The sequence below is a fragment of the Choristoneura fumiferana genome, chromosome 8, assembly GCF_025370935.1.
Source record: "Choristoneura fumiferana chromosome 8, NRCan_CFum_1, whole genome shotgun sequence".
In the NCBI taxonomy this organism is placed as follows: domain Eukaryota; kingdom Metazoa; phylum Arthropoda; class Insecta; order Lepidoptera; family Tortricidae; genus Choristoneura; species Choristoneura fumiferana.
Window position 1 is genome coordinate 12,714,884 of NC_133479.1, and position 25,725 is coordinate 12,740,608.

General features: G+C 36.7%; 1 protein-coding gene across 3 annotated transcripts in view; it reads right to left on the reverse strand.

Annotated features, from left to right (window-relative positions):
- Src64B (Tyrosine-protein kinase Src64B) overlaps positions 1 to 25,725 on the reverse strand; it is a 125,382-nt gene that overhangs the window by 94,665 nt on the left and 4,992 nt on the right. Inside the window, exon 1 of one of the 3 annotated variants that reach the window (XM_074091288.1) lies at positions 5,329 to 5,607. The exons of the other annotated variants lie outside the window; for them this stretch is intronic. The gene's annotated coding sequence lies outside the window, so the exon portion shown is untranslated. Of the gene's footprint in view, positions 1 to 5,328; positions 5,608 to 25,725 lie in introns of those variants that run through there. 3 annotated transcript variants of the gene reach the window in all.

Sequence of the window (25,725 nt, forward strand, 5' to 3'; positions counted from 1 at the left end):
TAAGCAGAAAAAGGCTATCTATCTACATGCTTAGGAGCAGATGCCCTAACTATATATAACGGGTTTTAGGACAAAGAAAATTTAGCTTACGAGATTAAAAAAGAGGTTTAGCGATATTTGTTCACCACCCCGGATGAGACTTCAATAGACATGTTTCTTTTAGCAGGAAAAAGAGAGATGGAGAAAGTTTTGATGATTCTTCACGACTTGAGAAAATTGGCTGGAGACTGTGGTTTGGAGAACTTGAAGAAAGCTTAATAAGAGCAATAATTTAGGACTGAATGATGCTAAATTAACTGAAAGATTGCTTAGAGAGTCAACCTTAACTTTGGATAGCTGCATGAAAATATGTAAGTGGTGAGGTGTTGCAAAACAGGTCAAGATGTCAGATAGACAGTTAAGCTGTTACTACAAAGAAGCTGAGTTCAAGGTGGATACAGGATCACAGGTTAATGTATTAACTGTACTGTAGTGAATAAACTGGGGCTTACAAATGACAGACTATTGTACAAAATTAAAAAACTTTGATGGCTCAACAATAGAGACAAGGGTATGACTAAACTAGAGTAAAATTTAATAAACAAAAATACCTACTTGACTTCTATGTGGTAAATTTAAAACTACAATGTGTTGAGTTACAAAGCTGCGGTACAGTTCGGTTTAATAAATAAAGTTGAAAATATTTCAAAGGATGTGTAACTCAGGAATTGGTGAATACAAGGATTTGTTTCATGTTTAGGAAAGTTAAACTATTGTATAAAAATTAAATTAACCAACAATTGTACACCTATTGTGGGCCACAAGAAAAATTCCTTTTATTAGTGGATAGAGTCAAAAAGGAGCTTGATAGATTGAGCAACTTGATGTATTAAGAAAGTTCAAGAACCAACTTGTGGGTTATTCCATGGTGATTGTTAAAAAAATCAGATAAAATTAGGTTGTGTTTAGACCCACAAAATTTAAACAATGTATCATAAGAGACGTCATAAAATACCCACCTTTGAGGAACTTACTCATCCATGCCTGATGCAATATTACTCTGTGTTAGATGCTAACAAAGGATTCTATCAATCTTGTTGGCGGAGGAAAGTCAGCTCTTAACAACATTCAATGCAGGTCATTTGGTAGATATTGTTTTAAGGTTTACCATTTGGCCTGAATTTGCGCCGGAAGTATTTACTAAGTGTTATTCAGAAATTTTTAAAGAGATACAGGGTGTAGTGACTTATGTGGATGAAATATTGGTATGGGTGATACGAAAAAAAACGCATGATGAAGATTTACTGCAGTTTTAGAAAAGGCGGGCGGCAGGCTGGTTAAGTTTAACAAAGAAAAATGTGTCATGGTGTGAATGAGGTCAAATATGTGGGTCATATACTATCCAGTGAGGCCTTAAGCCAGACCCAGAGAAAGTGCGAGCTATTGTGGACATGAAAGAGCCAACAACAAAAAAGAGTTACAAACTGTCTTAGGGATCATAACATACATATCGAAATTTATACCAAACACAGCAGAATTTACTAACTATTCACTTAGACAGTTGCTAAGAAAAATGTAGAGTACATTTGGGGTGATAAACAAAAGAGGACTTTAAAAAACTGAAACAATTTCTCACTAGTGCAACAGTGCTTAGATACTTTAATGTCAACAAGCCGGTTACTCTTTCAGTTGACAGTAGCTCTACAGGATTAGGAGCTGTACTCCTTCAGGATAATTTACCAGTTGCTTATGGGTCAAAGACATTAACAGAGTGCCAAAAGTCATGGGCACAAATTGAGAAAGAAATGTTGGCAATTGTGTATGGATGTGAAAAGTTTCATCAATACATTTATGATAAACATGTAATAATTGAATCGGATCATAAGCCTTTTAGAATACATATTTAAAAAACCAATCAATGAAACTCGCTAAGACTTCAAAGGCTTAGATTGGAATTCAAGGCTATGACCTGGGATAAGATATAAACCAGGGAAAAGAATTATTTGTAGCTGATGCTTTATCCAGGAATAAATTTCCAGACAAATATGTAATAAAGATTTAGATCAGCATGTAGAATTACATGTTTGCTTGATAACAGAAGGATTAAAATTTACAGATCAAAAGTTAAATGATTTTAGAAATAAACTGCAAATGATGAAGAATGTCAAAAAATTATAAAAAATATTGAAGTAGGGTGCAAATAAAGTAAATTTACCGACTGATTTGAAATATTATTACTCTATAAAAGATGATTTGTATTATGCAAATGGTTTAATATTTAAAAATAAAGCAGTTTTTGTTCCAAAGTCATTGAGGAAAGAAATATTAAATTTAATTCACTACAACCACCTGGGAATAGAAAATTGCAAAAATAAGATAAGGGGTATTGTATTGGCCATTTATGAATAAGGAGCTAGAAGATCACATCAGCAACTGTGAAGCATGTTTGAATATCAAAAATCTCATTCATTTGAACCCCTAATTCTAAGGACGTACCAAAACAACCCTGGAGGTAATAGGAGCTGATATGTTTTTCTATAAATGATATATACTTAATGGTTGTAGATTATCTAACTAATATGTGGAAATTATAAATATGGTGGACCAATCACTCAAAGTTATATATTAGCATTAAAGCAGGTGTTTTCGAGATGAGGTATTCCCACAAAGCTATGTACAGATGATGCATCACAGTTTAATAGTTACGAATTTCAGGAATTTGTAAAAAATTGGGTTCAGTTAGTGAAATCTAGTCCATATTATGCAAGGTCCAACGGTATGGTTGAACGGCATATTCAAAGTGTTAAAAAAATGTTTAAGAAATGTGATGTTGATCAGAAAGATATGTATATGGCCTTGATGGAATACCGCAACACACCTATAGATTCTAAATTAATTTGTCTTCCTAATGAGTTACTCTTAGGAAGACAAACTATCACTTTATTACCAACCAGATCTTTGTTGCCAAGTAAAAATAAATTAAAGGAAGTTAGGGACAGCTTACAGAAAAAACAAATTAAATACAAATACTACCATGACAGAAAATAAACAAAAGGAATTGAGTTTACAGAGGGTCAAAATGTATTCATAAGGGATAGTAAAAATAAAAATCTTATGGGGAAATAATTCAAGAAAATAAACACAGATCATACAATATACTAACAGAGCAGGGAAAGTAATTAAAAGGAATAGACACAATATTTACAAAGGCTCTTCTAATAGACAAAAATAGACTATAACGGTGGTGATCTAGAAGATTCAATGGGTAGTGGTGGCAATAATGTTAACTACAGTGACAATGACAATCAGGAGTCACTAGCAATGGGAAGTCAGTAACTTTTGAAAATGTAAATACTGACATAAGGCAAACAAGGTCTGGAAGGCTAGTGAAACAGCCAGGTTGGCTAAAGGGTCATATCTTATATTAAGTTATAGGAAAGTTGATAACTTAGATATGTTATTAAAAATAAAACTTCAGTGGCTAGTTTTTAATTATATTAAGTTTATTGTAAGAAAGGGAGATGTCATGAGAGTAGGCTTTACTCTCATGTGGTTTAAAAATAAGGTGCATGTACGACAGGCTTTACATCGGTACTTGATTAAAGACGACTTGTCAAGACGTTGTTTTCATTACTTTCATTCAACAATCATCTAATAAATGCTAATGCACTTATTACAGCCACCTTCCAGCTTCATCATCAGATCAGCGTCATGTCATAATTATAATACATTGTCATCCGATTTACACATGCATGTAAAATTTCAGTACAATCGGAAACCGGCAAGTGGATCAAATTTAACTTAAGTATGAACAAAGTTTAAGTTTATAAATGGTAAAAAAAAAACATTTTTAATAAAAGCTTTTATGCTGACTGTACTTTTGTTGACAGTACTTGCATTGTCAATTGTCACACAAACTACATTTACATACCCAATTTCAAGTGGATGCCATTAACCGTTGAAGAGTTCAGTCCTGTGGAGACGATCCTGGCCGGACTACCAAATTTCAAGTCAGCCCGACTACTAAAAGTTGGTCTAATTTAACTTACAAGATTTGACTACAGACAGACAGACAGACAGACAACGGGACAGGTGAAACTAAATAAAAGCTTGTAAAAAGAATATGAAAGAACAATTAAAAAGAGAAAGTCATTTTGCAGTATGAAAGACGTTTACCTTTCTCTGCTTTAGCCAAAAATTAGATAGCTCCTTATGATATAAAATGGCAATAAAAATACTGAGAAAAATAATGATGTAGGTATGTGAATTATTAACACTACAAAATTGACATTCAGCTTAATTTCTCTTTTCTTTCCCATGTCGTTGTCATTCATATTGTCAATTTCCTATTGAACTGCCTTTCAAAATTATGTTATAAGCAGTTTTAATTTCAAGAGAACACACCCTTATGTGTTTAACCTTATACCTATAAACCTACCTTGATGTGTGTAAATAAACGAAGGTAAGTAAGCCCTTACCATGCATGACAAACTTTAAAACATGTCCGAACTAGTGTAGTTATGTCGAAACTTGCATGATTTGGGTCTCAGATCGCCCTATTCATTACATACAACTGACAGGTATAGTTAAAACTCGGAGACCCATTAGTTCGATGGGCGAGTACCCAGAAGATAAGTAAAGTAACCAAAACAGACGGTTGTTTAGGGACTATATTTGTTTTGGATGGATTGGGATTACCATATTGTTAGTGATTGATGGGACTAAAATAAATGGTTTATCAACAAAGTTCAAGTTTCTTCAAGTTGTGGTAGCAATGAGTATTATTAAATTGAACTTTCAACACGGTGAAGTTGCTTTCGGGTAAATTGATGAAGGATGGTATAAAATTACATTGTGCCGTACCGTAACAAACGTAAAATGGAAATAAAAGATATCACGATTCCTGCAAGTAATGGTCGAGTGTATAATGGAATCGGTCCTCAAACAGCCGAAAAATTGAACGCCCGAGTACCTAAACACAAACCCCATAGCATCGGCCGTGTCGGCAACCCCTCTAAAATTGTATGGGTATAGACGTCCCGTTCCCACACACCGAGTTCGCCGTCTGCCGTGTCGCATCGTGGGATAATTAAATATTTATGTCATCAACAGAACGATCAAGTTTTACGTCCACCATTACGGTTAATTAACCATCACAAGTTCCCGGATTTTGCACGTTCTAAGCACGATAACCATAACTCACCATACAAATAGGACATTCTGTACCGCTTATAAAGGCGTACACAGATAAGGTAACAGAGTGTAAAGATTGAAATACATGTATTTATTTCTAAATACGAAACGTTGATAGAGATCTACAAAAGCTCATAGCTTTATTATACTACTTACCTTTAAGATAAAGATCCTAATAATTCAGAAACATCCCGTATTAAGAATTGTTTGCAGAACTTATTTTCGAATGTTGTACTTAACAACAAAACAGTTCAGATCACTTCATTAATATTTGTCAATGCTGACACCGGTTCACAAGCACTGAGTACAATAAAGATTATAGGTAGCTGTGAAATACTGATGACACGTTAGACAGACAAAGCTCGAATACGCGAGGCTTTTTCCATTGACGCGACGCGTGATCGCCTCGACGGTCGAGAAGAAACTGCATCAGTCAGTCACTCAAGCAGGCAGTAGAGGGGGGCGGGAGGGGAGCGCAGCAGGAGGCGCGCGTCGAGCTTGCTGCGGGGCGTCGAACCAGCCTCGCGTTGTCGCGCCTGATATGATAACGAATGTATACAAAGCTGACGATATCAAAATTTACTGACAACATTTACACAGATACGCTAGTTTGCTCGTTACAACTCCATGCAAAGCACGATAGTAAAACGTAACAGTTGCACTAAGACGTTGATTTTATTTACTCTAGATAAATTTTAATATGAGTCGGAGTGTTCGACGATGCATCTGGAATAAAATATCTATTTAAAGTATTTAGTTTAAAACAAATACAAATTAAAAGTCACCGACTACGAGGAGCCACCAAAACAGATGTGTATTGACAAAAGATCTAACGAAAATAAACAATGACGTAAGAAACGCATGGGTATAATAAATCTTTTGAATAGCATAACGAGGAAGAGGGTCGCTTTCTGTATTGATGGTCAATGGATCAAGAATAATAACCCAAAGGGACCCAAAATAGACAGAAGTCCAATGTTGACTACAGACTGATTATAAAGATAAAAGAGCATCGTCAGATAGATAAAAGAGTTGAGAAGTCTAAAAACCCCGTGTCAGTGAGTTTCCTAGCCTTGTTGACGACAAGTTAAAAAAAAAGTTGCCGTTGACAGACGTAACACGCACGATCTTTTTCCTAGATTTAATGTGTGTCGTGCCAAAATAAATAATAACAGGAAAGTCAGTCTCCGTTCCGGTCTTACATAATATGACAAGTTTGGTTTAAATATTGAAATGGAAACAACAGAAAGGAAAGAACGCTGAAAATAATACACACGGAAGAGATGACGACAGTAATAATCTTCGTGACTGGATGTAAAACTAATCAACACGTTCCCATAGTATAGGACATGGATGTATCGGATAATAACGAAGTGTTACTAAATTGGTCCACGACACTTAAAAGCCGTTCGAGTAAACCGAAGTGCATACGAACTTAAGTAATTACTTACGTTGTTTGCGCGTTTATGGCCTTTCGAGAAATATAAAGTAGGTACCTATTACATTATATCACTTTATCCCTATCTTTGGTAGTTACAGCTCAGATTAAAACAATTAAAGCATGTTTTACAAGTTTTTTTTTAGTGTTAGGTATATATAACAATATTTTAACAGTTTCAAATATTTACTTCGAAATACGTCCTGACTAATTTATAACTTGTATTTTGTCATACATAAACCAATTAAGAATATAAGATGTAAAAAAATGCTTCGCTTCGCACGCAGCGCAGTATAACGACTACAACTGCACGGCACCATAATTAATTATTGAAGAATATTTGCTACATCGATTACTAAGTAAATTTTAACAGCGCACAAGAATAAAGTATGTAGTTGCCAAGACTGAGTAAGTGCTTCCAATAGACACTAACTAAAATAACTGACTTGGTTTAACATGAGATCTCACCACTTTTTGTACTGGAAGAACTGCGTCTGCGTTGCAAGTTGCAAGAACTTTCATTTTTTTTACGTTATTATTTTTAATTGGATCTCCTGTCTTTTTGTAGGGTATCCTCATTTTTTTTCTCGGGTAATATATCTTGTCCATCGGTCTCTGTCGATAACCAATATATATTGATCCTATATACTGCGTAAATTTTGCTTAGGAGCAGGGGTTATATATTCTTATTGAAAAAGCGTGTACCAGCAAGTATGTCTGTCATTTATAACGCTTCATGGTTTACTTCCCATAAACTTAAGTCATAAAACACAATTTCATCGGCATGCCATAGCTTAGTCATAAGGAACGGTCCGCGGTCCAGTTACACACATATTTCACATATACATCCCGTTTTAATGAATGCACTGTCGCTGATTCATACACCGTATCGTAAAATCAGAAGCGAGCAGTCGTCCGGCAAATTATCTTGAAGCCTTGAACCATCTATAATCAAATAATGATGAAGAATTACCGACATTCGCACGGTATATCAGTTCAATCTCATCAACTCCCTCAATTTTAATTACTGCACGCAAAGATAAACAGGCAAACGTAAATCATTCAACGATATTGACTCACTGCTTTTACATTGTAGGGAGCCTGCCGTGGATGCAACTGAAGCTATAAATTACTTTAATTCCAAGTAAACATTAGACTCATCCCGAACTCATTGTTGTTCCAAACATCTGTGTTATATTTAAATACGCGAGGACTATCAGCGCGGCACTTCAAATGCTTCCAATTGTGGGACAAGCAAACAGACACCGCTTTAGAAATTGTATGGTAGCAAAGATCTCCGAAGGTGCACCACGCTGAGCGCCCGTTAAGTAATATGTTTTATCCCTTATACCACCTAAGGGAGGTAATAAAAACATACGAGGACCACGCCCGTGCATCACAAACGTGCCGATCAGTTTCCTACAAATTCGCTTGTTGTATTTTCAGGCGACACTTGGTAAGCAAACGTACGGAAGATTTATTGCGATGCGGCGTGTGTGGCAGATCCTTTTTTTCCTGTCGCTCCATCATGTGAGGGCTTATTGATTTTTGCTGTAAGTTCGCGATTATATATTTGAGCGGTCATTATAATATGAATGGCAGGTGTTGGCTGAACATTTTGATATAAAGTTACCGAAGCCAGACTCGCAGCCTGCCACATACGGCACTATCATAATTGCTTAGCTTGATATATATACGAAGACCCACTGCCATTACACAAAGATGAAATTAAATTTTGTTAGCAACATAAAAGCAAGAAACGACATTTATTTAGACGATTTTTCCCGTCCGCTAACTTCACTAGCCAGAGCCTGCGTGACTTATAATAATAACACGACATAAAATTACGGTGCACAAGATTATGGATGATTATGGTGAGAAAGATTTTATAAAGAATAGAACAAACTTGAAAATTTCACGATTCTATTTCTTCACATTGATATCATTAATAATATTGATGTTATTATATTAATAGGATTAAATAAAGATTTTTTTTCAATTTAGAGAATCATTCATCATCATCATCCTAGCCTATATATGTACGGCCCACTGCTGGGCACAGGCCTTCTCTCATCTTATCTAGAGAATATGTCCAGATATTGGATATATGGCTAAGTAATTGGGTCACTAGTTGAGCTGAGATAATAAGAGGACGATGGTGCACTTAGTGTGGGGAATGGGGTTAATCAAAGGAAATTGCGTGGGGAGCTATAAATATAAATAGTCGGTTAAATTTTCTATTGAACATAAATCAAAAAGCATTTGATGAAAGAATAATCAAATCTTAACGTAAATTTAATGATCATGAATTCCTCTCTGATGATATTAAACCTAATCGTAATCATGATTCGCTAATGACAAAATGGCTTAACTTTTCAACCTTGATCATATCAAATTCTGCGACTCGAAAAGATAAACTCGTCACTAACGTCACGAAAGTATCTGTAATCTTAAAACTTGCAGCAGCCTATGGAGAAAGGAAATTAGTTTGTTGGAAAAAAGACGTAGTCGTCTCGATTCGGCCAGAAATACTTAAAACAACTTGTATGATTCACAAAACACATCACAATTTTTACAGACAAACATCTTTAAAGAGTCAAAAGAAACCTAACCTCAACCTTAGAGCCAAAGTCGTCATTTTTATACCGATGACATCATGTTCCATTCACGTGGATCCCAGAAAGCAACTAAATGAAAAATACAATGCGATAATACTCCGTGACGGTTTTGTTAAAGCGTCTCCATTATTATCAATTCTACGCTGAAACGTCCAAAAGAAAATAATTTATCACATTTAGAGAGAGAAGGTCCCTAAATATTGGCCAATTAGATTGGATCTGGAGATCGGGGGTAGCAATTACAGTTCTCTAATGCCAAATTTAAATCAATTAATGATCGAACTGTACATAATTGTACAGAACCAAATATAGGAAAGTCATGGGAGTTTAAAATAAGGACTACAACGATAAACAGTTTGAAAAGTAATTTTTCATTACTTTTTAGGCATGACGGAGAAACTTTTTAAGGAAATCGCCTAAGTAATGTTTAACCTGACCTCTCCCAGAGGCACAAATTTGTGCCCAAATTCCTTTGATCCTGTTATCCTGGGAGATGACAGATTAATTGAAATGCTTATAAAGTAAAAAAAAACGGGTCTCGGTCCCGATCCATACCGTCGTATCGTATCAATCAATTAAATCCAATCAATCAATCAATCAATTTTGTCCTAAACGCTCTTGACATATCGTTCATTAGTCATAAATATTATAAGCCATAATGTTTCTTATGTCCTAAGAGTCATAACCCATAATATAACAATACCTAATGCTCAAAATACCTAATTACTTTAGCCATAATATAACATGACCTAATGCCAAAACACCTAATTACTTTAGCCATAATATAACATGACTTAATGCCAAAATACCCAATTTGTTCTGTACTGATATTATAACACATAACATCTTATGTCCTAATGTAATGTTCGTCCTAATCATCACTTGCCATAACGCTTTTTTCTCTGTAACCGTAATTTTTCCGGGGTTGTTATAAAATAAACCTATCCTAACCTATACAGTTCTACAGAATGACAACATCAAAATTTCTGAAATATTTACGGTTTCAGAAAAATAAACCGTTATGGAAAATGATGATTAGGATAAACATTACATTAGGACATACGATGTTATGGATCGCGAATGGCACCCGAACTGCGTCCCCAACGTAAACGAACTGCTACCAGAAAAGTAGGTTAGGTTAGGTTAGAACTACGTCCCCAACAGAAACGAACTGCTATGCTACCAGAAAAGTAGGTGTGGTTAGGTTATAACTGCGTCCCCAATGCAAGCAAACTGCTACCAGAAAAGTAGGTTAGGTTAGGTTAGAACTGCGTCCCCAACAGAAACGAACTGCTACCAGAAAAAATGTTAGGTTAGGTTAGAACTGAGTCCCCAAAGCAATCGAACTGTTACTAGTGTTAAATCTTAGAGTAAACGTTAAGTATATTTTTTGACAAATAGTGTTTAGGGCAAGAGATCATTATGACTTAAGTTATTAGGAAAAATATAATTAGGACAAAAGAAATTAGCGATTCCAATATAGACCCATGATTATGGCATTCACTATGAGGATATATAACTATTAGGACATATGAACATTAGTACTAAAGACGATAGTGCACATAAGTATTAGGACATACAATACTAGGGTAAAAAAAGTTATGGCACTTACATTAGGGAATACGTTGTTATGGCAAAAAGATCATTATGACCAAAGTTATTACGGAACATACAATTAGGACAAAAGATATTAGGGATTTTTTAAACCTTAGCGGTCCCTCGACACCGATGACGCTTAGATAAGAAATATTACTAGGTACTTATACTAAATTAACTTAGGCTAATTTTGCGGGAAATCAGCATAGTCCCCGCGGGATAGGGATAAACGAATTCTTCGCAGATGAAGTCGCGGGCAACAGCTAGGTAGTGCATAATTATTTTTTACTTTTTTGTTGTCTTTTTGGCGGAGTTTTTTTCGGGCGTTTTTTATTTTTGCTGGCGTTTTTTGCTGCTCAATGAAATTAAGCAAAAATTGATGAAAATTTGCTTTGTTTTATGTCTTGGTACAAATCAGACATTATTTTGTTTGTATTAGTAAATTTCGCAAAATGTCTTTTCTCTTGAACGCTGCATCATACGAGTAGCACTTAAAAAAATTACTTTAGCTACGAAAAGTTATAATCAAGCGTTTATCATATATTACAACAAACTTTTAAGATTTTCAGATAAGTAGAATAGGAATAGGATATAGAAGGTTGACTAGTAGAGATCCCTTAAAGGGATAAGTCCGCCTTTGTACAAGTATCTCAAAATTTGACAATTGATTTTATAAGCGATTTGTAGACGATATGTGTAGGTACTACTTGCATTTCAAACTTCGGTAAAAATACACTTGAATAAACAAAGATACATAATTGCATCTGCACAGTTTAGTCAGTCATTCATTGTTCAAAAAAGGAAAGTACAGCAAGAATACAAAGGATGATAAATTAAGTAAACGGCCACATCAACTCTTTGCTTCACGGCTTAATTTTAAACTTACTTAGTAGTCGTACGAGGTTGCTTTTTATTATAAAGTGTCGCCAACGCCTCCAAATCAAATCGTAAGACATTCTATATTCATTTTCAAGAGAAGTAAATTTATTCCACTTTAGTACAAGCTTTGCTTAGTTTGGGACTTGGTCAATTTGCGTCGAAGTGTCCTATGATATTTATTTATTATTTTCATCTTATTTCGCAACTAGGATTTGTATTTTCAGGTCAACAAAATCAAAATTCGGTGCATCAACTCTACCTGTTAGTTAGCTTAAATAATTTTTTTGCGAAAAATTTTGTGCAACTGCAAATCAAATTTAACCCACTTGCAGAGACTTGAAAGATAGATTCATTAGAATATGACATGACATGACAAACTACCGCCAGCAAAAAAAGATGTTTAAATATATATTTCTTAGGAAAAAGCTTGTTAACATTGTAAACAACAAAAATAGCAATTACTAATAATAATAATAATAATAATAATTTATTTCCAAAAATCAGCAACATACAAAGTAATATCTGGCAGACCCCAAACTAGGCAGAGCCTGTATCTTGGGGCCTTGGAGTGCACTATGCTATTTAAAAGATTATCATACATATCTGCAATACCTAGTAGACGCGAAGTGGAACTTAAAGTAAAATGAAGGTAAACAACACCAATACAATTTGACAAAACTAAAGCGGAATGAACAAAAAAACTGTGTGTGTGTGTGTGTGTGTGCGTGTGTGCGTGTGTGCGTGTGTGTGTGTGTGTGTGTGTGTGTGTGTGTGTGTGTGTGTGTGTGTGTGTGTGTGTGTGTGTGTGTGTGTGTGTGTGTGTGTGTGTGTGAGAGAGTGTGCGGTTAGTGAGGTTAGGGGCTGACACGAAGAAGGGCCTCCGTCTCAATATATGACAAAGACGCAAGCCACTTTCTCAAAAACGACATGAGTTTGCCCGTTGTGCAGCGTTGGATACTGTGCACCCTACATACAGCGTTATAAATGCGTAAGTGCATGTAGGCAGGGAATCGCTTTGCGAAAGCGGATCTGGTCCTTGGTAAGGGAGCTCTAAATCCACGTTTTGTCAGTAACTGATTGTAAGTCGGCAATTTAGTAATCACAGTGTGCGCTCGTAGTACAGCTTTTAAAATATAAAGACGTCTTACACTCAATATCTTGGAGTCCCGGTAAAGTGTATCCGTGGGAAAACGAAATGGTTTTTTCAGCATCACCTTTATGACCGCACGCTGCGCCCTCTCTAATTGTAGTAGAACCGTTTTAGCAGCGCTACCCCAGACCAATATACAGTATTGCAAGGTTGATTGGCACAGTGCGTAGTAAACTATGCGAATCACCTGCTCCGAGGCACAATCGCGGATCTTCTTCATAATATAAATACACTTCCGAACCTTGTTAGAGAGAGCGTGATGATCTAATTACCATTTAACCTGCAATCAAGTCTACCTTATCTGTGTACTACAAGCCCCAGATCTTTTGTGCACGTTGAACAATGCCCATGCCCATCCGAATCATTTACGTAGGCGTCGCGCTTTACTAGTCTTCAGAAGATAAATCTCTTAGATGCCAGCCAGTTTCCTATTTAATCCTCACAATTAAGTTCTCTCTTTCGTTCTCTAAATATGCAGTTATAATTTAAATCTCTTTGAAATCAGAGCAGGGCAGAGCAGAGCATAAACAGCTTGTGGAAATGTTAGCTTCATGCATGCTTACCAACAGTTGACATTTATGTCAAGCAAGAGCTAACTCATCTCAAATTAGTTCGATCGAATGAGGGTTTTTCGACAGGAGAAATATCGTGAGGTCCGATCGACATTTCTGCGACGCTTGTGATTGGATAAATATCTAAATGAGCCAATCGCAAGCAAGAATGAAACTTCAAACGGACCTCACACACAATACTAAGTAATACTAACGCCATCTTTTTGAACATGAAACTACCGTGAGACTCACTCATATTAAACGCCATCTAGCGATATTTCGCCTGTCGAAAACCCCTCATTGAAAAAAAAATAGAAAATAACAATTGACGTCTGTATTACATATAAGAAAAATGAGGGATTTTGTGACAGGCTAGTATAGGTAGTGCCACGACGGTTGAAGTAAATGAATACACATACAGCTACACGAAGAAATGATTATTGCATAAAAGCAGAATAAATGAGTGAATGTCAAAATCTTGTGTGCGTGACCTCAACTCTGGTGGCACTACCTATATTGCCTACCTAGATTGGTTTGAACCTAACTAAATGATGCAACAACAAGCAAGATTTGTAAAATGAAACGGACCTCACACACAATAACAACGCCATTTATCGATATTCCGCTTGTCAGAAAACCACTTATTGGATCCGAGTCATTTGTGTCAAAAGGATAGGTTATTTTGTTAATTATATACGTGTCACTTACACGCAATATACAAACAAAGTTCTTAGACGAAGCAACGGCCTTAAAGGGCAGACAGACTGTTGAACTATGTTCTTCACTCTGACAAGGACGATTTTCAACAGTGTCAGTCATACACTGTTCATCTATATAATTTACTCCTAGTAAATCCATTTACAGATTCATTTTAGAAGTAAATAAAATTTGTTAAATTTCCAATGAGAAAATTTGAGGTGGTTAATAAATCAAGCGGAGTGTTACTAAGTAGAATGATCGATGTCTGCCGCTTCTCAAATTACATGGTAATCTCGGGTGGTAATAACTAAATTTGGCCGCTAAGGAGGGAGAATATATCATCAAAGTGCCGATAACACTATTAGCCTATTAAGGAAAGCTACGTAAATCACGTGGGACCCGTGACTCGACGAAAGCTGTAAAGATGTAACTATTATGTACTTTTGCTGTATCATAATAATATGTATTTTAAATTAATCATCATTGTTTTAATGAAAGTCCAAATAATAACAAAGATTGTAGTGAAAATTATTAAGATACTTAAGCATGACTATTGTGTAAATAAAGAAATTATTTTATGTTATGGATGTAGCATGCGAACGCCGAAGCGACGAGTCAAAGATAAACAATTATGGCCGGAGCGACCCAATTACTGGACACACGTGAAAGACTATTTTGAGCCGGCAACGGGAGTGGTATGACAGGTAGCTTTCGAAATAGCACCTCCGCTGCAGCCGCCATAAACAACTTTGTTTACATTCACAGCTTCTTGACATTTTTACTAAAATCGGACAGCAATTTGATCAACGTTGAAAGATTTGTCGCAACATCGCCTGCTGATGGCGCCATTGAAAAAGTTAAACGTAAAATTAATTGTAATGTGCACGATTACTTGACTAATAAAAGCAATTTCTGTGCGTTTTTTATCCCGTTCTCATTTCACAGTTGGCATCGAGTTTTCTTAATAGCAGTTTCGCTAACACTTTTTAATAAGATCTATTAAAAGCAAAGCAATGAAAAGAAAGCTTATACCTAATTAAGTTCAACCAACTTACCGTAAAAACGCTAACAATTTGGTCGTCTGCAGTCTAGACAAAGCAAATTGTTTTCCGTTGCAGCAGCTTGGCGTGCAGCGGCGAACACTTGCAGTGCCATCTGTGAGTACTTATCAAATATCGTCCAAAATTGCGACGCATTTAAAGTAACCACAATCGACTACCCATCCAACAATAGCTGCAGGAGAGCAGACGGGATGCAAATAACAAAAATCAATACGCGAAGCGGGGAACGCGGGCTCCACTTGAACAAAATTAACTATAGTCACCGTTTTAGCATACTCCATATAGTGAGTGTTATGTTCAATAGTTATGTTTTGGTCTTCTTCCCTGGTGATCGGAGAGTGTACAAAAATTGCGCCATCCATAATACTAGCTTTAATTGGACGGTTCATTCCAAAGTAACATAACAACACAGGATGCTGAAAACGCAATTTTTCATACGATGCATAACTTGAGTCGACAGAAGTAATAAAACAATGTTATGCGTTGTTGAACAACAAACGGTGGCTATACCTACCGCCACTTCGGGGCAAATTCTCAGACAGTTTGCAGACACACCGGTGGACAAACAATAGATCATCGGACATCCGTTATAGGACGTCGACGGCCTAATAACTAGGCAGAACCCAGAATAGCACAATATTCACGTAGTATAAAAACAATAGGCTCGTTTGAAATTTCATATATTTATAGTTAATTTAAAGCTTTGGCAAGTTATGATTTTTATTATAATCGTTAAAAACACAAAGTTAAAAATATATTTAAGTAATAAAACAAAAGTCGGAACTCGTTTGTATGTAACTACTAGTGGAGTAAGTACAGGAAACTTAAACATTACTTAATAATTAAGGAACAATTTCCGAGAAATTACAAGTTTCCAAGTTTCCTTAATAACTGTTTGCTCTTTCCACTCGACCCGGAGGCAGCAAGACCTTATATAACCTTACATTTGTTAGCTGGCAATACCGAGGAAAAACAAACAGTTGTTACAAGCGGAAAAGCTTTTGAATTGTTGCGTACCGAATATAGCCACGTCATGCGCCAAGCCTGCAGAGAAAGGATTGCCCTAATTCCTGCCACATCAATCTTGCGTCCAATCTTTAGTGACGTCAGCCATATGCATGGAGCATATGAAAGCTCTAAGTAAGTGGTTGAGAGACTTCGCGTCTCACTGGTGCTCGACAGAACCTGTTGACCTAGTGCGCAGCGCTCGCGGCTAAAGGGCAACACACACAGAAAGCGTGCGCGGGTCGGGTCGTGTCCGCCGCGTGAGCCGCGCGGTTCGTTGTATTCACACAGAGAGCGGGTCGGACCCGCGACGGGCCCGCGGCGGCTATCAATGTTGCCAGTTTAGTGACTTAGTCCCTAGAACTGACGACTTTTGCTTAAATCTTAGCGACCGCAAAATAGTTTTGACGACAGAATGGTTTAGGTATCTGGCGACTTTTGGAGTACAAATTAAAACAGTGTAGAACCAATAATAGATACGACATTTTTGTCAACTCGACACAGAATTATACAGTGCCGCGAGATATATGTGGAAAACGACAAAAGCGCTTGCGCACCAAGGTCAAACTTTATTTACTTACTTAATTAAATCCAATTTATGTAATGATGGGCGATGGATGAAATTTTTTAAAAGTGGCTGATTTTTTTTTATAAACAGGAATAAGCTTATACTAGTCAATGGAAAAAATAACAGATTTTTCTGTAGTACCTACCAATTAATTAAAAAAATAAAATAAATAAATTTTATTCTCGCCTAAATGAACTAGCTACTACGCATGAATACGGTTTTTAGGGTTCCGTAGCCAAAATGGCAAAAACGGAACCCTTATAGTTTCGCCATGTCTGTCTGTCTGTCAGTCTGTCTGTCCGTCCGCGGCTTTGCTCAGGGACTATCAATGCCTCAAAGCTGTAATTTTACATAGATATACTTATTATGAAAACTATCCCAACAAAATGGTACAAAGAAAACATTTTAAAATTTTTTTTTTTGGGTACCTCCCATAGACCCTATGGTGTAGGGTCTTTTAAATTAAAAGCATTAGGGGGTTACTAAGACGATTTTTCGATTCAGTATTTTTTTTGCGAAATATTCAAATTTAAAGTAAACATTATCATTAAAAACGAGTTTTAGGGGTTTTTAACTTAAGCTTTAGGGATAAATATTTTTGAGAGTTGGTAACACTGCGCTCGGCTCGCGCTGTTTGTGACGACGGGCGACGGGCGCGGGCCCGCGCACGACCCGCGCCCGCGCCCGCGTTCTGTGTGAAGGCGTCCATATACCGCCATGCAAATACGCCCGTCGCGGGCCCGCGCACGACCCGCGCCCGCTCTCTGTGTGTGTTGCCCTTAAACCTCTGCACCTGCCTGTCGTAGCGTGCGCTTGCCAGTACTTTGGCCACGGCTGGCTCCTCAAACAAAACCACTGTTTGCCAAACGAAAACTTTGCCAACATATTGTACTATGAAGAAAATTGGCTCAATCCGATATTGATAAGCTGGCGTATAGAGAAAACCATATTACAAAATATTAAAAGTTGGTACGATGAATTCAAGTAATTACCTGTAGTTAAGTTTTTGGATCTTAGTTCAAAATAAAGAAAATGTTAATCTTAGTGAGCGGGTCAGTGTAACAGCCAATGTGACTTTCAATGCGACTTTGTGTAGTCGATTACCCAAGAGACCCATTTTAACAAAAGCCGAGTTGAAATACCCTACAAAGAACAGAAATAAAACTCCTTGACGGTTTCAATGACTTGCCCTGATTGAGTGTTAAATAAAATGATAAACGTTGTCTCCTCGTTGTTGCTTCAGGTTTTTTTATTTATTTAAAACATTTTATAAAATACATACAGAGTCGATGTTCAAATGAACAGTGACAAAGACTGAAAGGCAAAAACACCTGTACAAGCGTATTTTGTCAAACTGACCGTATTCGTTATGTGTGAAATGCATGCTATGGTAAGGGAGCGATCCGGTGACGCTACGGAGTTGATGTAATGAGCGCATGCCCATGCAAATCCATATAAAGAATACTAACTGCTCGCGGCGAGGCGGTGCTGATCGGGTGCTGGGTGGATCTAATGAGCTGTGACCTTAATTCGGGACTGTCATTATATTTATGTTATTGACATTTCCTATTTTTTTTAGTCTGGATCTCTAAAACCTCACGGCATATTTTGTAGTGAACATTTTATCGGAGGCAGAAAATAATACTCGCAAGAACATGCGAGTGGTATCCCACGAGATTCCCTAAAATATACCGAAAGAAGATTACCGATTCACAGGTCCCAATTAGATAATTATATACTTACTGGCTTTTGCCCGCAGCACCGCCCGCGTGGTATTCGGTTATCGCGCGCTGTTCCCTCGGGAACTGCATTTTTCCGGGATAAAAAGTAGCCTAAGTCACTCTCGGGCCCATAAACTATCTCTATGCCAAAAATAACGTCGATCCGTCGTAAAATCCGACTCCAAAAAAAAATGGAACCGACTACAAAACCCTTGAAAATATTTTTCTAGGTACGTACTAGCTCGAAGACTTAAAAAATTCTTTTGTTTGTCATTACTTGACATTGGACATATATATTCCCGAAAAATTACGCATGCTTACTTGCTTAGCGGTTACTATCAAACACGTAGCCATAACTTAAAGACACCCAGTATAAAACACAAGCTGGCCCTGTTTATATTATTTTCCTATTAGTTTAAGTCCTTACGGCCTTTATTAAGCGTCACCTATAAGATTATTGGTAATGGTATAGTATGGTTTCGCATGGCATGACCCGTGCGAAACATCTTGACTGTGCTAAACCTGTTGACCCAGTGCCGAGCACGGACCTCGTCGAGTGAAGTCGATTACTCTGACGCTCTCAAGGCCTCAAGCTCCAAATGTGCTGACGGAAGGGGACGCACATACGAACCATGATTCGATACTTTCTAATCTTCCATCACAGATAACCGTAAACGGAGAAACGAAGCCGAAATGTTTATCGTACCGTAAATAAAATTCGTATTGTTTTCAATGAAAAATTCAGAAGCGGGGTTGGTGATTAAAGACGCTTTTATAGCAGTGATCTTAATGGGAGATAATGTAATGGTAACGAACCGAGAAAACGGTAAAATTTAATGGATAATAGTTTGTACCGATAGGTATGCAAATTATGGGGATGGCTCACAAAGTTAACCACAATTTTAATCCTTTCAAAGCGGGAAAGGAGTTGGAATAAATAAAATGTCGGTTGATGTTTTGAATACATCAGCTGCAGGCACCCTCGTCAAGAGAGGTTTCCGTGGATAAAAAATGCGTACTCTTTATTGCGCTACGTGTCGTTTCGTGACTTCGATTACATTGCATTTATTTTTGGCGCAATTTTGCGTTATGTTGTCACTTGACATACCGAGACAAGTTCCTCTATATTCCTTATAGTTTTATTTAGTTTGCATACACGCTTTCGTTTTTCATTTATTTCGGTGGCACGTAGAAGCGTTAGCGTGAAATTCGGCAATCTGCACCAGAGCAGTAAAGTGATGCTTGTTCATAAAGCAAATTTGGTGCACATAGGTGCAACATAGGGCAACGTATTCCCCTATAATATAATTATGTATTTCCTAATCATGTTGTTTATACATATAATAAATAAAATGAAATATGTAGCTCAACTCACGATAACTATTATAAAATAAACTAGTCACATCTTTTGGAACAGAGAGAAGAGAACTAAATAATCATTTTTTTATTGTCCCGTGTACCTAATAAAAGGTAGTAAATATAAGTGTGACTTAAGCGTAATACGCGCTAAAATTAGAAACTAAATTTGACAAAAAAAATGGTTTGATTAGACGTCTCTAAACCGTTATTGTACTACTATATTTGCGTAATTTCGCCTTAAGCGATAAATAAAGGATTTAATTAAAATACCAATTCCTTACAAGTTAAAAGGAAAGCAACCTGCGTAGTAGGTACTCGTGTTACATTATAATATACATAGAGTATAAGTACTTATAATATACATAGAGTAATTCATTCAAGAAAAAATCTTTAGGCTGGCATACGAAAAAAGCAGTGCCAAGGATGACGTTTCATTGTGGTTTTGTGGAGTAAGAAGTATTGTCCCAGATTTCGCAAGACTATCTTTTGTACGAGTTTTTGTGTGAGTCACATCAACCGGCCTGGTTTTCGAACTATCCTTTATCAAGAAACTCTCAATTTGAGAAACAATAACCGTGTTACATGCAGTAAAATTGTTTAAAAATAGTAAGTGTGAATTTCCCGCTTGCTCAAATCTTTGCGGTCAAATAGGTTTGTTTACTTTTTATAATAACGTGAACGTTGATTTAACCAAGCACACTTTGTTTTAATTCACGAATTATCACAACATCGAAACTGTAGGGTTCATTTGAGTCACTGTAATATGGGAAAATCGGAATGAGGACACGAAATTTGCATTGAATTTAAGCATAAATGGGAATACATTTTCATCGCTCGTCTGTATGTAAATGCAGTACCGGAACGTAACGATGTTACTGGCGTGGAGGCTAATGGATTATCTACCCGCAGTCGCCATCGATGTACGGATCTGAAATGGTTTTTATACTCCCAAAATATCCGGTGTAAGACAATGGATGTAAATTCGAGAAGTAGTGATACCGCTTGCTGTGTCTATGATTGTGCGGATTTCTTAGATACCTCAAATATACGTACGACTAATATCTTACTGATTTTAATAAGAATGTTTGAAACGAACTATGGGTCGATTTTTAAAATCACATAAGTATGTAAAAATACTACTTCTAAGAAAAGTATAGTTTAGTCATTATTTACTTTTATAATTTATAAACTTCCACTTCTAAGTAATAACTTTTTTTTATTTGAAATATGACTCTCGTAGATTAACACTCGAATTAACTGTGTAAAATAATTACAAACATAAAAAGACCCCCGACTGTTTAAAGAAAAAAATATTAAATACAGCGGCTGCAATGTGAGTGCTTTATTGAAGTTGGCTTTTGTGAAGTGTGTGTAGTGTGTGTCTGAGGTTTGTGGGTTATAAATTTTTATTTAGTCTTAATGCTGCACACGAAAATAAACCACGGTCTTAGAAACAATTATTATTATTATCGAAGGTTTTATAAAAGAGCACTAATAAAATCGCAAATTAATAAGTAGTTAAACATTAAATAACATAGGGTCACGGGCGTTGCCCCTAGCAACTGACGGCCGTCATCTTGGCAGCCTAGCAAGCAAAAACCGCTGAATGAAACTCGTTTCATTTAAGACGACTCCCTTTAATTTGTAACTTTATTTTATTTTTAGTATTTGTTGTTGTCGCGGCCACTGTAATACATAATCTGTGAAAATTTCAAGTGCCTAGCTATTACGGCTCAAGAGATAGAGCCCTGTGACAGACGGACAGACAGACAGACAGCGGAGTCTCAGTAATAGGGTTCCGTTGGCACCCTTTGGGTACGGAACCCTAAAAACAAGTACACTGATTAATTTAAACTGCAACGATCAGGATCCATTACTTCGGAATTTTAAGTTGATAGAGGTAGATTTTTACTGGCTTTGTTTTTAATTATATACTGAATTGTAATCTCTCGAGGCCTTTACACGTAAATAAAAACTAAGAGCGTCTCGGTATTCTTCTTAGCTCTTTTACACTTACTTAGCCTTTGATTTGAATTTGCGTGAAAAGATGAAATATCCAAATGTTTTCTGCACCATTTCTTGTATTACCATCTCTTCGTAGGTGCATTTTATTTGATTAATTATAAATGGGCTAAAGCTTCACTTATTCTTCTTCAATAGCCACTTGATCTTTATCTATAGCTTTATTCAATGTTCAAATATGATGAAATTGATGAAGGTTAATCCAACATCATCAACATCATATTAATCGGACTTGAGAACATCAGTACAGCAAAGATCTCCACCGAAATGATCGTTCGCCCCGATTTCCTTGTTCCATTCATAAGTTTCATTGTTGGGAGACATGTTCCGGCTACCGAAGTAATTCTAACACTTGAAAGGAGCCTTAAAATTACAACACTCGAATTACAGCTCTTTCAAATAAACCAAGAGGAAAGTTTTTCGAATAACATTTTAAAAAGTCAACAGCTTAATGAGGCCCGTTTTAGCACTCCAAAATAACTTGTGTGATTTGCATCATTTTTATCGAAGTAACGGAACGGCATATTGTAGACCCAAAACGGCGAAGACAACATCCGTATTAGGGCCTAGAGAACATTGCACTTTAATCTTTGATCTTGAGACTAAAATGGCCTGCGCTGTAGATCGTTCTTGAAGTTTTTTATAGTATATTTTAAGTACTTTTGTGAGTTTTACGTCCTCAGAAGGTAACATTGTCCAAATAATGTTTACTATGAATTTTCTTGATCTCGTTTTAATTGAGTAAAAGCCATTACTATACGTACATTACCTTGATGGTCAATACTTACATCGGATAAATGGTACGAGATTAACACAGTTGTTCCATTGAATGGGATAATAAACAAGATGGAGCGGTAGGAACTAACAAATAAGAAAAAACATTAGCATTATTACATTACATTCGACCTTCTTGGTCCCAAAAAATACGTCCATCACCGTGTACACGTACAAGTAAAGGTGCGACCAAACCGCTGCTTAAAAAACGGTGACGGTACGGTACGTCGCCGTTTTTTAAGCAACGGTTTGGTCGCACCTTAAGTATTTACGTAATAAACCAAGTTGACAACGATTATTTTCGTAAGTGAGGGTAAATCTAGGCTTATAATTCTTCGTGTATTTCAGTGTCTTCTAGATTCTACACTTACCGAGGTGGAGACTAAGTAATTAATTTACCAACTAAAGAGGTTTATGGTAAGTTTATAGCGACCGCAACACATTTCAGAGTTGAAAGTAGCAGAGAACACCAAGTTTGTAGTCGAAGTTCCGTTCGCAGAATAATTGCAAAGTGATGTGTTATCCTACACTACAGGATAAGAAGACAAACTACTGTAGAAAGTTCACACAACTCTAGCGTTACTACGAAATACGGTACAGCACTTGGAAATGTATGCTGAGACCAGTCATTTTCTTAGGACGAACTTGTAATACTGCGATCTGATTCCTAAAAAGGTACTGTTAGTAAAAAGTGGTTCTGACTTGATTCAGAATATGTCGATTGTAACAGTATATTACATACATAATATACCAACCGTGTAAGTCCCGATTTGCAAGAGGTTTCGAAACAAAAATATGCGATTAACATAGATAGCGTTGCTCGATAACTTGCTGGGCCCACGCACGTACATGTCGAGTCGCTGTTTCCTTTTTTTACCGAGTATCAGCATAATATAAAACTTTATTATGTCTGGACAAATAATAACGTACACAATTTTATTAATTTGCAAATGACTTCAAAAAAGGAAGTTATTATGATATCCGAACAAACGAAGGATCTTTGAAATTGCTCGTGAGCAACACACAACGGACAAACAAAAAAATCGGGCAAGTGCGAGTCGAACTCGCGCACCGAGGGCTCCGTGCACATTTATAGGTATGTAAACGGGAATCGTGTGTCTTGAAGATATTTCTCGATTTTTCCGAGTGATTTAATACATCCAGTGTATACGGACCCCTACTCTTAAGCAAAATGTACGCAGTGTGGGGTCAGATTAAATTGGTCATTAATACTGACAGACAGACATAAAAAATCAAGATTTACAGATTTTTCTAGTTGATTGTGTTATACCTTCATACCAAATTTCAATTTTCTAGGACAACTGGAAGTGTCCTATAGGTTTTCAGTGCACTGCTATTTGTATACATGGAAACACGTTCGTTTGATGAGTTTGCGTTGACTTAGAAGTTTGATTTCTTCACACCACACCACAGCTGCGTTCCTGAGAAAAAGGGTCTTGACAGACGGACGGACGGACAACAAAGTGATCCTATAAGGGTTCCGTTTTTTCCTTTCGAGGTACGGAACCCTGAAAACGTCAAATTAAGAACCACCTTATTTTTTTCAAGCCAGTCAAAAAGAATGAACTATTTTAAGACAATTGAGAAGCTCAGAGCTCATTTTTCAAAGTATAACCAATTTATTAAGCAGCTAACTAAACATTTTAAACTTGACATCGAGCTACTGCTGCCTTTCCTCCTCTGCTCTACTTTAATAGATACGTAATAATTTTCGTTTACGTCTGGCCGATTGAGCTCCACCAGATGCATAATAGATGAATGCTATAATAGAACCATTGAGCTTTCGAGGCGGTTGCTGCGCGACATTATTTTAGGATCTTAGTTACCAACTGGTGAATGAAACGGGTCGGAGCGCTTTGCCCTGTTTCGTGCCAGTAAAATATTCATCAGCAAAGTTATTCACGGCAAAGTTTAAAATAAAAAAGGCATATTTTAGTAACGTCAACAAATACGGTTATTCCACTTACACTTCGGGTAACGAACTATTATCACATTAATTATAATACCCACGTGAAAAGTTAACAGCTTTAGATAGTCACGTTGATCTATAAATTATTGTACATGTATTTAGAAGCTTTTTAGTCGTTATCTTTGAAGAGCGTTAAGAATATTATCGCTCAAACTTTCTTAAAGTGGTTCAACAAACTATATCGTCACTTCCACATATACCAGGCGTTTATAATGGGTTAGGCTAAATCGGGAAAGCTTAACGAGCACCTCATTGGATCGTCTCTACTCTACGACCTATAATGGGATGAATGTTTAACAAGAGCCTTTGAAGGAAATCGGGACGATAAAGAAGAGTTACTAGACGAAGTTTATTAAATTAGGACAATATTGACCCAACAATGTGGCGCAAGATGCTAGTATGTGCTGTGTGTGTATACAAACAGTAATTTATTATCAAACATTAATGCACAGATTTCAGATTACAGTATTGGCCGAGGAAAGTAGGTCGCCGTAATGTGGGGTTGTGCAAGATTACCCCTATAATGTGGCTATAAATTTCGTATTAAAAACGTTACGCTGCTCCTTCTGAAACATCGACGTACGCACGAAGCAAGTAAACACGTCCTTTTGCTAACAATAAATATTTTTAGACGTGTATCTTTTTCATGTTGCATAAATTATAATAAAGCTCGACTATGATATTCATTCATAGACTGATGTTACATTCACTAAAAGCAATGATAAAATGTAAGCCACAGGATTTACATCAGACAGCCTTCAACACGCCGAACCGTTACGTTTGCGAATTTTAGGCAAATTAACACAAAACGGGATCGTTGAATCATTAAGCTTTAATTAGAGCCGGAATCACTGTACCGTTCGGACAAGAGACGTACGTAACCGATGCTTCTACGAATGCAACATTTAGACGAGAGCGTGTAGACAGTAGCCAGGTAGATCACGGACTACTCTCCAACATTTCCTGAAAGTATTCTTATTCGTTTTAATTGATTAGCATGCCGTAAGTGGCGTAACCAAGTCGAACGGCTAGGAATCACGCTCAGACAGATCTCTCCGGTTATGTTTTATGTTACACGTGACGTTTAATTTTTGGTCACAGTCTACTGCCGTCACAATGCGT